This window comes from Polypterus senegalus, chromosome 9, assembly GCF_016835505.1.
Source record: "Polypterus senegalus isolate Bchr_013 chromosome 9, ASM1683550v1, whole genome shotgun sequence".
NCBI classification, from domain to species: Eukaryota; Metazoa; Chordata; class Cladistia; order Polypteriformes; family Polypteridae; genus Polypterus; species Polypterus senegalus.
This window is the reverse complement of record NC_053162.1, coordinates 157,858,684-157,874,932: the sequence shown is the minus strand read 5'-3', so window position 1 is coordinate 157,874,932 and position 16,249 is coordinate 157,858,684. Positions and strand designations below refer to the sequence as shown.

Genomic DNA, 16,249 nt, shown 5'->3' with positions numbered 1-16,249 from the left:
TTGCGACCAGTTTTAAAAATGCGATTTCATTTAAACATCGGTGCGGACTGGCGAAGAAATGCGTGCACTCACATCTATCCTTAAATAATTACTTTTCGTCAGCTTATGTTTCCCTGTTTTAGTAATAAATTTGATTAAACAGTGCTCATCATCAAGAAGGCGAACAGACAACCCTTTACCGCTCCTCCGCCCTTGGCACCCCCGCTTTAAATATGCGCATGCGCCGACGGAGTGCCGTTACAAGATGCCTCGCAGGATTGCTTTAGGCTGGTTTATGACAGCGAGCTGGTTGATCTCGGTGTGGCTCCATCTCCAAGAGACGAAGACTGGCGCTTTGTGAAAGCTCCGAGTGTCGGATGCACCGATCCGATTCCGCTTTTTCGGCGACGGAATACTGATCACAGACGGGCGAATGTACACTCGCTCTTTCTTCGTACGGACCGCAAACGAGTGGAAGAGGTGAGCTGCGCTGCGAGGGTAAAGGGGAAGGGGGTGGTGGTGTTGGCAGTGTGTGGATTAAGAAAGAAAGAAAACAAGAAACGTTCGAGATTAAGGGGCTCAAGATATCGTATTATTCTAAAGCGTGTGATTGTCTGTAACAGACTTCTTAGGAGTGTGCTGTACTGTTGTTTCTTGGCTGAAAATCTTCACATGATGCCTCTGTGTCTTCTAGGTTTTTTTAAAAAAAGTAACAATAAAAGACGCTGAACAGCCTCTGATCGAAGACAGCATATAATTTCATAGAGCATTGTATTGCAGTTGCATCATTTTGATGGGAAAAGAATAACAGAATTAAGCGATCTCCTGGAAGTCTGCAGCCCTTCAGCCGCTGATTTTTTCCATAATCCGATCATTCTTTCACGTTTAATTGGCCTTGTCTCAATGCTATAAAATCACATTTTGTTTTCATATTCAGTACCCATAAAGACTGGGGGTTAATGTAAGGTTTGTATACGATCTATTGTGTTGTTTGTTTTAAACAACAGAGAACAGATCATAAAGGAGAAGTCAAACTTTGTTTTCATTCTAACCCAGCATATTTTACTTTAACAAAATATAATTTTAATTATTGTAATGAATTGCTATTTTAATCTGGTCGAATATGGAGCGGTGACGTGAAAGACATCACTTTTTGTATTTTCTAGTTTTTGCAGATGATCGTTTTGACCCTGAAGCTTTTTTTTTTAAGTTTATCTTTATGTCTAAAAGGATATCTTGGAACAAACTTTGGAATATGATCGATAATAGTATGTTTAAAAAAGAACAAAAAACAGTATACCAGTGATATGGAAACAGTATACCAGTTACCAGGATAAAGTTCGCTTCTTAATCACATCTCTTTCAGCACTGTAATATTAGGCAAGCACAATATATTAAAATATATACATTGATTTGTGTCATTAAGGGTTTACATTCTAATTGCATGTGAATGCTGTTTGGCCCAATATGAATACATTAGTCAGATTCAATGACACACTTGACGCACTCCCATAACTTCAGTTCAAGGTGAGCTATGGAATTTAACAGGCACCCTGAAGAATTAAGAGGCATGGGGTGCTTTATTTTTCACAAACTATTCAAGAAGAAATTTTGTATTAAATTATAGGTGAGATTTGCCGACCCAGAATGGATACAGTATTCGCTGGCAGACTTGGCACACTCTGACTTGTGCAGCACCATACCAAAGCACTGAAAGGTTCAATTGCTTTGGGCCAACTTTATGATTGTGGGTCAAGAGAGCCCCTTTTGGTAAAATGTGGATGAATTTTTACAACCCCAGTCTTGGAAATGGGATGTATTTGACACCCAATACAACGGAAATTTTGCGATAACTCAATATTTATTTGCTACCACGGCAAAAACAGAATTCTCATTCAATGGCTTTTTATAAAAAGAACCTCCATTATTCATGTGAACAATAGTGTGCCTTTTTCTATAATAGAATATACAATAATATAAGTACTAAAAGTAATGGCAACTTTAAAAGACTATAATAGCCATCAAGTAGTTACCCAGCTATCCTCTAAATAAACTAATATTGGCTTTCATAAATGGACAAATACAGTGCCGGGCTTGAATTTTAATGTGTGCAGACCTTGGGGGGATTTCAGTACGTGATTTCTAATGAATGACATCATCATGGACCACTTGATTTATCTTCTGTGCACATTCAAAATTTATTCTCTCACATTTTTCTTAACAGTAACTGAAAAATGCTGCTTAAAATCAATACTGAAAATAAACAATTCAAAGTTTTATTATATCGGTACTATTGAATCAGTGATTTCCAAGATAATTCAGGATGTTTTCATTTTAACAAATTCTTTAAAACTGTTCTGTGCTGGCTTTGTCAGAGACTCCCTCAGTTAGGTTTGTAATATTTGCTTTTGTAAGATTTATATTTGCCTCATTAGCTTACTAAAGAGTAATATTTAATGTATGAGTCAAAAGAATTCAAATTATAGTTGTTACAAAATTCTACTGCCATAATTTTTCCAAATCTGTCCCTGCTTTTATTATTTTTGTCCTAACGTTAAGGTTTCCTGTGAGAAGCCAGACTTGTTAGTTTTGCATTACTCTTGTGAAAGAGCCTTTGTTGTGCTGTTTTCACATCCTTGCACAAATCTATTTCTGAACTAACTCCATAATTAGATAAAAGTGGCAATAGTGAAAGCCTGTGTGTGTCTGTTCTGGGCTTCTCTTTTAATAATAAGTACATTTCCCACAATCCCTGGTTGAAATTCTCGTGCCTCAAACAGAAAGCCTTTTCCAGACGTGACCTGTGCTGTTTTTCTTTTCTACGTGTGTTGAGGTGGTTCTTTATATCATCACCAGTGTAAGCCATTTTTAAATTCTAGTACTGTTGGGTCGGGATCTGAAAGGGACTCGTTCCTCTGGTGACCAGGCTCGTGTCAGAGGGGAGAAGCCAGCTGAAGTGCAGTGGTCTGGGTGAGCACTCTGGCCTTGGGTCAGCTCTCATAGTCAGGGGAGAGTGTGGTAGATGAGTTGCCTTGGCGAGCTTGGCGGTGTGTTTGTGCTGGCAAAGCAGCTGGTAGTGTGTGACGCCGTTGAAGACCTGAGCAGTGTGGCTCACCAGCTGTTGAAGAACCAAGTGGTCCATTGTAGGGTCACTCGCCACCAGTGTATCATAAAGTGCTTCCATTCCACCATCTGCGAGTCATTAAAATGTGTAGTTTTTACTCTCACTTATTTTTCTCACATATCATTGTGAATTCTGAAGTAACGTTGCTACTTGCAGTCGCTCATTTTATGTGTTTATAGGGTTCAATGCATGGAGCGCGTAACAAGTTAGAAACTTTGGCAAAAGGAACTTTCCCTGCTTCCCTAATGTGCCGTCTGTATCAACACTTGAATACATTTTAGCTAGAAGTGAGGAGGATTAGTGCTGGGCGGTATGACCAAAATTCTATATCACGGTATTTTTCAAAATTATACCAGTTTCACCGTATTCAATGGTATTTGTTTCCATGCATGAGTGGATGTTAACCACATTTTCCACTGCAATTACTGCAGTAGACTGGCTAAGAATAACCTATTCCACTGTCATGAGATTTGTACATTGTACAAAAAAAAAAAACATTTTAATGTGCACACAAGGATTAATACAGGTCTGCATGGCCCCATAAAGTGATAGCGTTCAAGGGGGTAGCACTAATGAAGAGAAAGAATCACATTGCATGACAGTTGCAGTCAGAACCTTTTTATTGAACAAATTTTGCAAACAACTTAAATTAAAATTTTGACAACATATTTTCAACCATCCAAAGAGGCATTTAGCCTTAGTAAAATATCCAGAGGTGCTTGTCAAAGTTGTATTGCACTGAACGTGTCTTAGAAAAGGAATAAATCCTCTTTAATAAAACCCCTGTGTGTGTCCAGGTGTTCGTGTGTGTGTGTCTTCTGGTGAAGTGCGCATGCGCGGGCCGCGCCGCACATCGCACCGTGCCCCACCCATGCGATTGGCACCGTGGACACACACACATTGGAAGCTGGGCACACGGTGAATGGCCTTGCCACGGCTGCGCATGATAAGAAATAAAGGACACCATTGGTGGGGAGAGTTCTGATTGGGTAGTCGCGGCCGCGCACATAAAATCCGTTGCTGGGAAAACTTAACACATAAAATAATCAGCTGCACGCCAGCACAGATTAAAATACTTGCTGGGGAGACGCCACAGGCACGGGTATCAAGTACACACCACACATTAAATCAGTTGCTGGGGACACTCTGCTGATTGCCCACTGTTGTGACAGAAAATTAAAGTCATATTACAGACATGAAAGCCAGTATTACTGTCAGAGAAAATTAGAGGCATTTTATGGAAATACAAACCAGTATTACTGCGAGAGAAAATTAAAGACACACAATACAGTGGTGCATATTACAGCCACATACAAGCCAGTATTACTGTAAGAGAAAATATTACGGACGTATCTAATAACAACATACCACCCAAAAAGAAGGATACGTCAAGCAGGACAAAAGACACAGACAATCAAATCGCATATAAGCAACATCTCCTGGAAGAACATTCAGCTCAACAAGTAAACATCAACAAAAGAAAGGCTGAAAGACAAAGAAAAATACGAGCAAATAGATCGATTGTAAAAAAGAAAATGAGCGTCAGAATATTCCCCGTATTGATTTGGCTCCATCCTCTACTAATTTACCCTTTACCATAAGAAGGCGACAATTTCCAGTTACATTAGCCTTTGCCATAACAATTAATAAAGCTGAAGGGCAAACCTTACAAAAAGTTGCCATTTACTTGCCAGAACCAATATTCAGCCACGGTCAGTTATATGTTGCATTATCAAGAGTTAGAAGTTTTCCAGATGATGTTGTCAAGGTTGTAGATGGTCCTGATCAAGGCAAACTGTTGCTAAACTCAGACAGAATATTTACAAGAAATGTTGTCTGTAATGACATTTTATAGAAAAATTTCATGAGGTAAAAAAATAGAAAACTTTACCTAAATATCTTCTTCAGATATTGTGTCTTACAGATTGTTACAAAGTTTTACTCTAAGGCAATATTAATTATACTTACTGTATTGTCATACGTTTCTATTTTATTTTTATTATCATTTTACTTTAGGCTTCTTGCAAAAATATTTTTGACAAAAAAAAAAAAATTAAGACAAGAAACAAAATGAGGTCAAGGTCCCTTGCCATTTAATACAGACTGTTCCTACTAATGTTTAGGCACTACTGATCTAGTGCCCATTATTGTAACGGGCTTAATGTCTAGTAGTAAATATTTTTGTAAACCAACTACACTTTCTGTTAATTTTAACAATCTCTGTCCACTGACATGTTAGCTATATGGATTGTAATAGCGTTGGTTATGTTGATCCACCGCTTGCTCTTTTTGTCGTAGGCAGTACCTCTAGCAAACACGTCTGACTTGAGTGTCCTCTAGCTTTTTCAGGTTTACCCGAGGACGTGGAGGACACCAATCTTAGTTCCATACATTCATGGTACTCCAAAGCATGTGTGCGGCTGAGGTGGTGCAGCAAATTGCTTGTGCTGTCGCCTCCGGCCTACGGCGACAACTTTAGCTCTACAGCATTTGCAGTAAATAGTTGTTTGGTTCACATCCGACCTTTTAAAACCAAAGTATCTCCAGACAACAGACACGGCTCCTTTTTTCGGCAGAAGTTCTTCTTTGTCATCATGTTCAACTTTATCGTCTGCTACAGCTTCAGTTTCAGAATGTTCTCTGTCCATTTTCACCGCTCAATACCTCCACTAATGCTTATACTCCGTTGCATGAGTGTTTAGTGGTGTAGCAGTGAAAAAGGTCCCCCCTTAAACACTTTCCCACTGTGCCATGTTCCAAACATTGCTTAGGATATTTAAACCAGTATTGCGGTATAAGGAAAATCCATATCATAACAAAGATAAAAAAAGGTTTTTGGTATGAACCGGTATACCTCCCAGCACTAAGGAGGATATTGGTAGTCTTTCTAAACTTTATCAGGTTATTTCATAGTGTGCACCTCTAGGTGACATTAGGCAAAAAGGGACCTCTTAGTTAATATCTCAGATAAGAAATGGAGTTCATTCATTTGTAACACACACTTTTGATTAATCCATTGTGTAATTAGCTTAAAATGATATCTCAGAAGAGTTAACTTATCCAAAATGTATCGGGAACTGCACCCTAACTAAGGATGATGTGCTCAAGCTCTGGCCTTTCCAGGTCATATGTTTTGGGCTTGTCCTATGCAAAGACCAGTTTTTGGGGAAAATGCTTACTTAATTATCTGATAGTGTTTGATTCACAATTATTCTTGTTCCTTTAATTTCAATTTTTGAAGTAACAACAAATGAGATTAGACTTTGTAAAGTAGTGTTTCCAGCACTTAGAAAATGTAACGATGGGCTGCTGCTTCTATAAAGCTATATAAAATAGTGCAGGAGTTTGTCCGTCTTGGCAAGACTTTGCGCCGGTCATTCAGGGAATTCCTCAAGGATCAGGCCTTGGCCTTCAGCTTTTCTGAATCACAAGGTCTTATTATTTATACCTCTGTGCTTGGTTATCATTTTTATGTGAATGATTTCAGTTATTGAAGTTTCCTTTCAGCAGAGACAGCCCAGCTCATGACTTGAATGGAAGAAGATAAATGTTCAATGTAGTAGAACTGTTTAAAGTTAAACTTCAACCAAGCAGAACTCATGTTAATTGCTGCTATATCATATTTCAAGAAAATGAATGCCCTTTCAGACTGCCAAGGTGGCCATACTATGACAGGGGTAACTGATGATACTACTGCTATGAAACTCCTGACATACCCAAGCACAACGTTCCAAAAATGCTCTGTAATAACATGAAGCACAAAAAGGCAAAAGTGAGTTGCCTGAAAACACAAGGCAATCCAAGTAAATCTGACCCAATCCAAATTCAAAAGGTAGTATAAAGAAAAACAGAGCACAGGTTCAAAGGTCCAGCAGATCACATGGCACAAGAAAAAAATCGCAAATTCACGAAACCCACCACTCCCAACTGCATGCAAATGAACCGCAAGGGACTGTGGGTTACCCCTGCCTTTGGTATTGATGGGTAGGTGGGGAGTTCAACACAAAACATGTGGCACTTAATAAAGGCATGAAAACAGACGCATAAAATGTAAAGAATAATGCAAAATGTAAACAAAAGCAATGTTATATATAAATCAGAAATGTACAACAAAAAATAAAACAAGAATTTGAACCCCAGCCAGAAGGGGAATCCTGGCAGAAGTATAAAAATGACATTCTTCCCATGAAGAAAGGGTCTTACTTTCACCTCTGCCTATTTCTGTTTTTTTTTTTTTTTCTTTCAGATCCTAAAGAGCTTGTCCACGCTTTTAATCACGGGCCACATTGACTACTGTGCCTCTTTGTTGGCCGGTGCTCCTTCTAATCTGTTAATTTCAGCCGGTTCACAATTCTCTTGCAAGAATTCTCACCCAAACCCATAGCAGTGAGCACATAATGTCTTGTGTGTTCAGTCTTTACTTCCTCCCAATTGTCTTTAGGACTGAATAAAAAAGTTATTTTGGTGACATTGTAAGTTTTAAATTGCCTTGTATCGGACACTATGAGTAACCTCCTGCTGACATCAGACAGGAAGACGCATGCTTTGTTGTAAACTTAAACACTGTTGTTTCATATTACAGTAAAGTTCTGAAAAGTAAAGTTCAAACACTTCATACTTGTGTTTACAGGATTTTGTTACATTTCTTTAAACTTTTTACAGTATGTGTTTGTACATTTCAATGCATGGCATGCAAAACAAGTTAGAAACTTTGTCAAAAGGAACTTGTCCCATTTCCCTAATCTTCCATTTGTATCGCTACACTTGAATACACTTTAGCTAGTAGTGAGGAGGAGTTTGCAGTGTGCACCTCCAGACGACATTAGGTAAAAATGAGAAAAGGACCTCTTAGTTAATATCTCAGGTGAGGAATGGAATTCAGTCATTCATGATATACACTTTATCAATTCATGCAACAGATGGTGAAATTATTCTTAAAATGATATCTTTGAATAGTTAAGTTATCCAAAGTATATGAGGGAACTAAGGGAGGATGTGATCAAGCTGTGGCCTTTCTACGTCATATGTCTTGGGATTGTCCCACACAAAGATGATTTTTTTTGGGGGGAAATGCTTGTGATGTTTGATTCACAGTTATTCCTCTTCCTTTAACTTTATTGACTGGAGTAGCATTGAATGAGATTAGACATGTAAAATACTGTTTCCTGCACCTAGAAAATTTAGTGACGGGCTGCTGCTGCTGCTACAAAACTATCTATCCATCCATCCATTAACCAACCTGCTATATCCTAACTACTGGGTCACGGGGGTCTGCTGGAGCCAATCCCAGCTAACACAGGGCGCAAGGCAGGAAACAAACCTCAGGCAGGGCGCCAGCCCACCGCAGGCTACAAAACTATAAATAATGAAAATCCATAATCATTTCTCATGCTTTGCTTTAATGCCTTTCCAAATTCATGCTGTTGAAGCTGTGCATGGAGAAGTTTTTTTTATCTATTTGTTAGAGTTTTGGTAAAGCTGTACTTTAAAGGTAATGTTGACTACCTACTTTGGGTGTTTCAGCTGTCCACATAAATTCAATTTAATACAATATGTTATTTAATTACTTCTGTCATTTATATTTTGTCTTCTGCACTCTATGATTATATAGCTGACGACCTGATAAACAGAAATTACTCGCAATTTTCCTGCACTGATAAAAAGGTCAAGCTATTTATTCATTACTAGCTGAAGTTCCCGGCATTGACATTTGGATACACAACCAGTGGTGAGACAAGTTGTAGTCCTGCGAGACAATGAAATTGTTATCCAGATTAGTTGTGAAGAAGACGATGTTGCATACCTGTAGTCTTAGATGAGAGTCCGCTTTGGCCACTGCAAAGCTTTTTGCATGCCGATGACTATCTTTGCTTATCAGCTACAGCACATTCCTCCAGCCTCTTGGAAACTGTAGTCTATGCATTTGGGCTGTTTTTTTGGTTTGCCCCTACTCCATTACAACCTGTCCCTAATGTGTCATATTGCCTAAGTTGCACCAACAGCAACCCATGTCCAAAAGTTTGTGAAAATCAGTTCAGCCATTTTTGCATAATTGACAAACAAACAAACAGATTTCCAAACAACCTACAATTTTACTTATATAGACTAGCCAACCCGCGGCGAATCAGGATGGTTTTTTAATGATTTTTAAGCACAGGGAGAAAATTAACATTTGAAAAATCGGTAATGTAATAAATCAGCAAGAAAAGCAACATTGTAACAATGCACGGAAAAAAACCAACACACAATCGTCCGTGACTGAAAACTGGCGGACCGCCTTCACGCCTTCTCCTGCCAGACGGAGGGATGGGGGTGCACGGCACTCAGTCGCGGAGTGTGGAACGGGAGGAGAGGATAAGGACGTCCATTCATCTCCCTCCGTCATGCTAGTCTGCTGATTTCTCGTTCAGTATGCACTGCCCGCTCATGTGCCCACCTCCAACTCGTCACTTAAGCACCTGTGACTCACGTAGACGTTTCATTGCTCTGTGCGGTTTTGGCTGCTTTTCTAAATATAATCCCCCAAGACACCCGACCACGGTAGTAGCAAGGTGGGAGAGGGGTGTGTACAAAGGGTTGGGACGCAACCAGTGGGAGCGTATGAGTCGCACTTAGTGGAATTCCACGGTTTGCAGCCCGAATGGGGTTCAACGACTTACCCATGCCTCTCTGCCGGGTAGACACACGCTCAATGTCATGCATAATTATTTATTGAATGCTAAACACTTCTGGAAAGACACGGTTGTCTAAAACGAGTTGGTGTGAGAATACAACAGTAAGTGAATGAAAAGATGGAACTCTGGAGAGAGCAAAATACAACACAATAATGAACACGCGGCATAACAAACGCTGCATAATTATTCATTGATGGTTGAACACTTCTGGAAAGACACAGTTGTCTAAAAAGGGAGGATTTGAGGATACAACAGAAAGTGAATGAAAAGATGGAACTCTGGAGAGAGCAACATATAATTGTCTGTGAGTGAAGAAGACGCATGTTTGTCGCGGATGCGAATTGCTGTATGTAGCGTGTAAAACAGTTTGCTATGGTGCACGAGGTCGTGCGTCGTAACCGAAACGTTGGTTTTTAAACTACAAAAACAAATCCTGTCTATGAGGAACAATGTGCAGCTCCTCCAGAATATGACAGGAATTCAATCATTTAATTCAAGTATAATCCAAGTGGACCTTGGTGTTTGTGATGTTTCTTTAGATGCTTTAATATACAATATGTGAGGAACCGTCTTATAATGGTGACTTGGTAACTCTTTGAACTGAACAGGGGTGAGGTCTTAAGTGTTGACAAGGATTTGATGCATCTTATATTTTTTGGAATGTTAAACTAATTGCATTTCTGATTGGGTTCTACTTTACATATTGTAATGTGGCCTTTAATTGCAATGTCAAAAAAGCTCAATGCCATTCATAAATCAAAGCTTCTTGGCTTTTAAGTGATTGATATTCGAACATGTTAGTGTTAACAGGTAACTTAAAAAGTTGCTGTGTGTGTAATAGATGGACATAGTGGTGGCTGCTTAGCTCTGCTGTCTCAGATGTTCGGAGTCCTTGGTGCTAATCCAGTTTGCCTCTTCACCCTGAGCCTGCTTTTATTTTTTACATTCAGTACATTATTTTTTTTTTTTACTTTCCAAAGACATGCACCTTTGTTTAACTGGCAATTCTAATTTGGCCCAGTAAAAGTGAGTGGGAGTGAGTGTACCTTATGAAGGACCTGGGAGACGTCTGGCCTCACAGCTGATGTGAGCCAGAGACTGGATTAAGGAGATTCAGCAAATGAACAGATGTTTAATTTGAGTAATCTTCAGTTATTTTTTAAAATCACAATCTGAGGTCACTGTCTCGGATAATACTGGAGAATTATTTTTGAAAAGTAGTCTGTGACCTTCCTCAGGAGCCAAGTGTAGCTTCATTTACTCAAACGGGATTCAAATACATAAACAGCACAACAACATATAATCAAATTCTTGAGTATTCTTACAGTTATTATATCTTACATTTTGTGTGTGTGTTTTTTTAATTAGTTTCAGAAGTCTTTAGTAATAGACATTTTACTGAAGTATTTCTGCTAGTTCATTAATTAACAGCAAGTCTCCTTGAGGAGATCGATTGGTGTATATGCATTAGTACTTCTTCCAAGAAACTGTATAAAGATGTGTAGATGGTTGGTGATGCAGTAATTATTGCTGCTACCTCACAGGTGGAACATTCTAGGTTTAAACCCAGTGGCTGGTCACTGTCTAAATGTACAGAATTGTTATTACAGTGTATTATTATTAGTATGTGAAAGCTGATATCACATTATGTGACTTTTAATCGTGGTGTATGTCAGACTTCTCAACTTCAGTTGATGATCTTGTCACCTCACCATGTCAGCTTAAACGACTGGAGATTGCTGGACGTGCCACATTTAGAAAGTGTGTGTCAATCCTCTAACCCAGTTGTGCTCACCCTATTTCTGAAAGCCAATGGCGTGCTGCCTGATATTGCCGGTGCTGTATGAAGGATTAACAGCTATGTGGAGTTTAGCTGCAGTTTCAGCCCTTTATTTTCTTGTTTCCATTCTATCACAGTATGTAAAATATGAGACATCAGACAGACGGGTTTCTCTTCTGTTTGTGAGATCCAAAACACCCACATTACTTATTCCTTGTCACTGTATTCTGTACATTGTACCTCTGGATGAGCATTCATTAGCTGTCACACAGAGCCGCCCCTACAGCTAAAGAAAAATTCAAACCTGTTTGATTGTATCAGGGCAACGTGTGGATTAGCTGGAGTGAGTTGCTGAATTTGTCACAATGGCCTCATGGGACCACAACGTCGACTACCTCCGACTCGCTAAGATTCTGCAAATTAAGTCTACAGCTGCAAATCACAGGAAAATTCACATGATGTGCCATGGCCTTAAACCTCTGCGGGTTTTTCTCCCGCATCCTAAAAACATGAGGATGAGGTTAATGTACAATTTGGCATCATGTGAATATGAGAGTGTGTGTGAGTAGGTCCCATGATGGACTGGAGGGCCCTCTGGGGTTCTTTTATGCCTGAAGGGCCGAGTTGTTGATTTTTTTTCACCAGCTGAAGTTTTTCTTTTCCTTTCCTCCCTTACCATTTGCCCAAACTGACTTTTTTTTGTTTTTTCGATACTGTTCTTAAAGACTCTGTACAGATTGTAGGTATTATATTTTAGTATGTTATTTTATACAGTATTTGGGTTTTTAGCCATATTTTCCATTTTTATTCTTATATTCAATTTTACAATCCGTGGAAAGCACTTTGAGCAGCATTTTTATGTTAGAGAGTTGCTATAAATGAACTTTTTATTGTTGTTTTAGTGCCCATGGCTACTGGGGTTTGGCCCACGCAGCCCCAACTCAGATTATGCAAGTCGGTGATTGGTGTTATTTCTCAAATAGTGATATTACAATAGCATGGCAGTGTGTAGTACATCAGCGTCTTGGGTTCAAACCGAAGCCCAGTTTGACTTCTTATCATACAAAATAATGAAAAGGCAATGTGAATTATGAACATTTAGGGTCCTATGCATTTTCACTCAAGTAATTACCCAGGCATATCATACCTAAATTTCCTTTAAGGCTTAACTTATTTTACCTTCTTTCTTAGTCGGTAACAAGTAGGCTGTTTAACCTACATTGAGATCCATGGAAAACTTTCAGCTTTATGTGAAATTTTAAGAAAGACGAAGAAATGCTTACTTTGTTAGTCATGTGTCTCGCTTACAACAGTAGCAGCCAGCCTAACATTCTCAAAAGCACTTATAATTCAATTCAGGCTAACAACATTAAGACAGAAAATGCATGTGAAGAAAAACAATTAGTTATGTCCTTTCATCAGAGTTCTGAGACAAGACTTTATACAAAGAATTTTAAATGAGCTCAGAATTTTAGCAGTTTTCATGTAATTAGAGAATATTATGGCAACTATGCCTCTTGGTATTTAACTTCTTAGTGCAGCCTGGCGCATCCCACATTTTAAAACTTATACGTTTCCTTATCACACTACATTTTTTTTTAGATTTTTGTACATCTGCACAGTGTTTTATAGTCAGCCTTAAAAATAAGATTCCTTTTTATAAATGAGACAGAACTCTGGAAAACGTGGAAGCAAACAAGCATTCTTGTGTTTTTCTTTTGCCAATTTTTGGACAGGAATAGGTAAGAGAAAGTGAATTGAGTTTAAATAGAGTACAAAAAGGTTTGGTTTTTAGAAGATAAGAACTTGTTGGTGCATTTCTGTGATGTGTCACTTAGCAGATGATGATAGGTTAAAATGTTGGGACTGGTGGGCTTAACTGAAGGTTACAAGGATGGAGAATCCTGTGACAAACAAAAGAATAGTGATTAAAAATCCGTTGGTATGTGTAATTTTATAGCATCTGAAGCCACAATTAAGTCATGTAAATCGGTGCAACTGTAGATCAGGTAGTATTATTGCAGACAAATGAAATGAAACACTTTAACACTGGGGAAAAATTGTTCAGGTTTGGTACATTTAACTGAACTCTTTGTGTGTTTTCAGAATGAGTTTTTTTGTAGTATTTCAAAGCTAATTATTGTAGGTAAGGACTTGTTGAAGACATTTTAATAAGTAATAGTAGTAAAACACTTTATCACAAGAAAAGAAAAGATTTTAAATAATAAGAATTTTTAATAGTATAATGGTATGCATATTATGATTATGTGCATATGTGTAAATACATTACACAGTAATGTGTGTGTGAGTGATGCATAGTGTATATTTCTACGTATATACTGTATGCATACAGTGTGTGTGTTTGTATATAAATATATGGTATATTGTAATAAAAGGCCAAGACAACCACAAAGAGTGTAATTAATGCAAAAAATGTAGCAAAAAAAAATCTGTGACAATGACAAGACAACAGCTAGCGCTACAATATGGCGTCTTCTTCATTCGAGGTCCTTTTAGACACCATGCTGCTGTCTGTGAAGTCTTATTTACTGTATATCAGTCCTGGAGGAAGGGAGGAACCAGAAGTGGTGCCACAGTTCTTCATGCCATGGATATGCTGGTCTAAGGGTGACCAGAAACAAGAGGCTTTAGGAAACAGCGTCAGTCCTCGACTTGGTGTGGAACTGCATGATAATAAACCCTGAGGATGGATATATGTGAAATATTTACACAGACACACACACAGGTGGGCAAAAGTAGGTATATAGTTGTGAGTATGTGAAACACAGAGGTTATTCTTGTATTATTTATTTGTATTACGTGTCTTATTTGTCATTGTCTTTTTTTCATTATTAATGTGTGCAGAACCTGCATATCTTTTTCCATATGAGCAACTGTAAACCTATTTTTGCCTACCCTGTATATATGATAAATCTATAATATATAAAATATTAGTATGTGTATATATAGTGGATTCAGCAAGCATTCAGACCCCTTCACTTTCTGCACACTTTATTGTGTTGTAGATTTAAGTTTAAATGGATGCCTATACAGTATGTAAAATGTGCCTTTGGCACTGATGACTCGGCTTACTATAGTTGCCTACTTCAAATTTGATGATTATGTACAGGATGAGAGTGTGCAGTGGAATGTAACGCTTATGCAAAATGAGCATATTTTAAAAGACAGAGGAAATCATCTAAACATCCTGAAGCGAATCATTAGAATTGCAATTTTCTTTAAAGTTGTTTATTAGGAACTGATATGTTCAAAATGGACTCTGTATAACTAAAAGAAATCTGAAGTATTTACATGTACTTTGATAATGGCGAGCATTTCTGTTCTAATCTATATCTACACTAATAAAAGGCAAAGCCCTCACTCACTCACTCACTCACTGACTCATCACTAATTCTCCAACTTCCCGTGTGGGTGGAAGGCTGAAATTTGGCAGGTTCATTCCTTACAGCTTCCTTACAAAAGTTGGGCAGGTTTCATTTCGAAATTCTACGCGTAATGGTCATAACTGGAAGCTGTTTTCTCCATTTACTGTAATGGAGATGAGCTTGAATGCCATGGGGGCGGAGTTTCGTGTGACATCATCACGCCTCCCACATAATCACGCAGTACATAGAAAACCAGGAAGACCTCCAAAAAGCGCTGAAGAAAACATGCATTATATAATTGAGAAGGCAGCGAAACAATAAGAAGCGAGCGAGTGACATATACAACCATATTCATGAGTTCTGCTACTTCGGAAACAAAGCACATGTAAACCTACACTTTAAATTAAGTTCATAGACAGGCTGCGTATGGCGTTTGTAATTTAGTGCCTGCCCATATAAGGCCGTCCGTCAGCGGCAATCCAATAGCAAACTCCACTAAATATTCACGGGTGAAGGACTGTGCTTATGGAGAGGAAGATGAGATGGTCAGGGTGGTGTTTGGCACAAACTCAGCGAAACTGCGAGAGAAAGTTTTAAGTGCCAGGACTAAGGTAACATTAAATACAGCCATGGACATAGCACGAGATGGCACCAGCACAGCTGGGAACCTTCGATGCATGTACACCGAGCGGCTCACGTGAACTGACGCAGTTCACAGATAAAAGCAACAGTTCCAAAGAGTGCTGAACAAAACCAATTACACAATTGAAAAGGCAGCAAAAATATGAAGCGTCTCATACATACAAGCATATTCATAAATGCAGCTACTGCGGAAACAAAGCACACGGTGGAAAAAGTCAATGTCCCGCTAAAGGAAGACAGTGTAAAAAACCCGTGCATGCAGTGTGTCAGGTCTCAGATAAAGAAGAAGACGAGCTGTTTATTGATGCAGTAAGAAACGAATCGATGAATGAAACCTGTCATCTTTACAACGATTGACAAACACGGAATGTAACTTGAACACAACACATCCTACAAATACGAACCTGATTGAAAGAAATAATGATAATCAAATCCTTGATGACAGCAACACTCAGTAACACTCACAAAACAAATACTGTATATTGACAGTCATGTTACGTTATTTTTAAAATGTTCCCTTTTCTTTTCTAGCTTTTTAACACACTACTTCTCCGCTGTGATACGCTGTGTATATATATATGTATATATATATATATATCCCGATCTACATACTCGAATAATGGATACTTTATTCGCCATCAATGATTGTTTTGGTAAAGCCATA

The 16,249-nt window shown here is 38.5% G+C and overlaps 1 protein-coding gene across 2 annotated transcripts in view; it reads left to right on the top strand.

Annotated features, from left to right (window-relative positions):
• Window positions 1-243: 243 nt before the first annotated feature.
• Window positions 244-16,249, top strand: part of st3gal4 (ST3 beta-galactoside alpha-2,3-sialyltransferase 4) — a 157,519-nt gene continuing 141,513 nt past the window's right edge. For both annotated transcript variants that reach the window (XM_039764071.1, XM_039764073.1), the window contains exon 1: window positions 244-459. The gene's annotated coding sequence lies outside the window, so the exon portion shown is untranslated. The remainder of the gene's footprint in view (window positions 460-16,249) is intronic.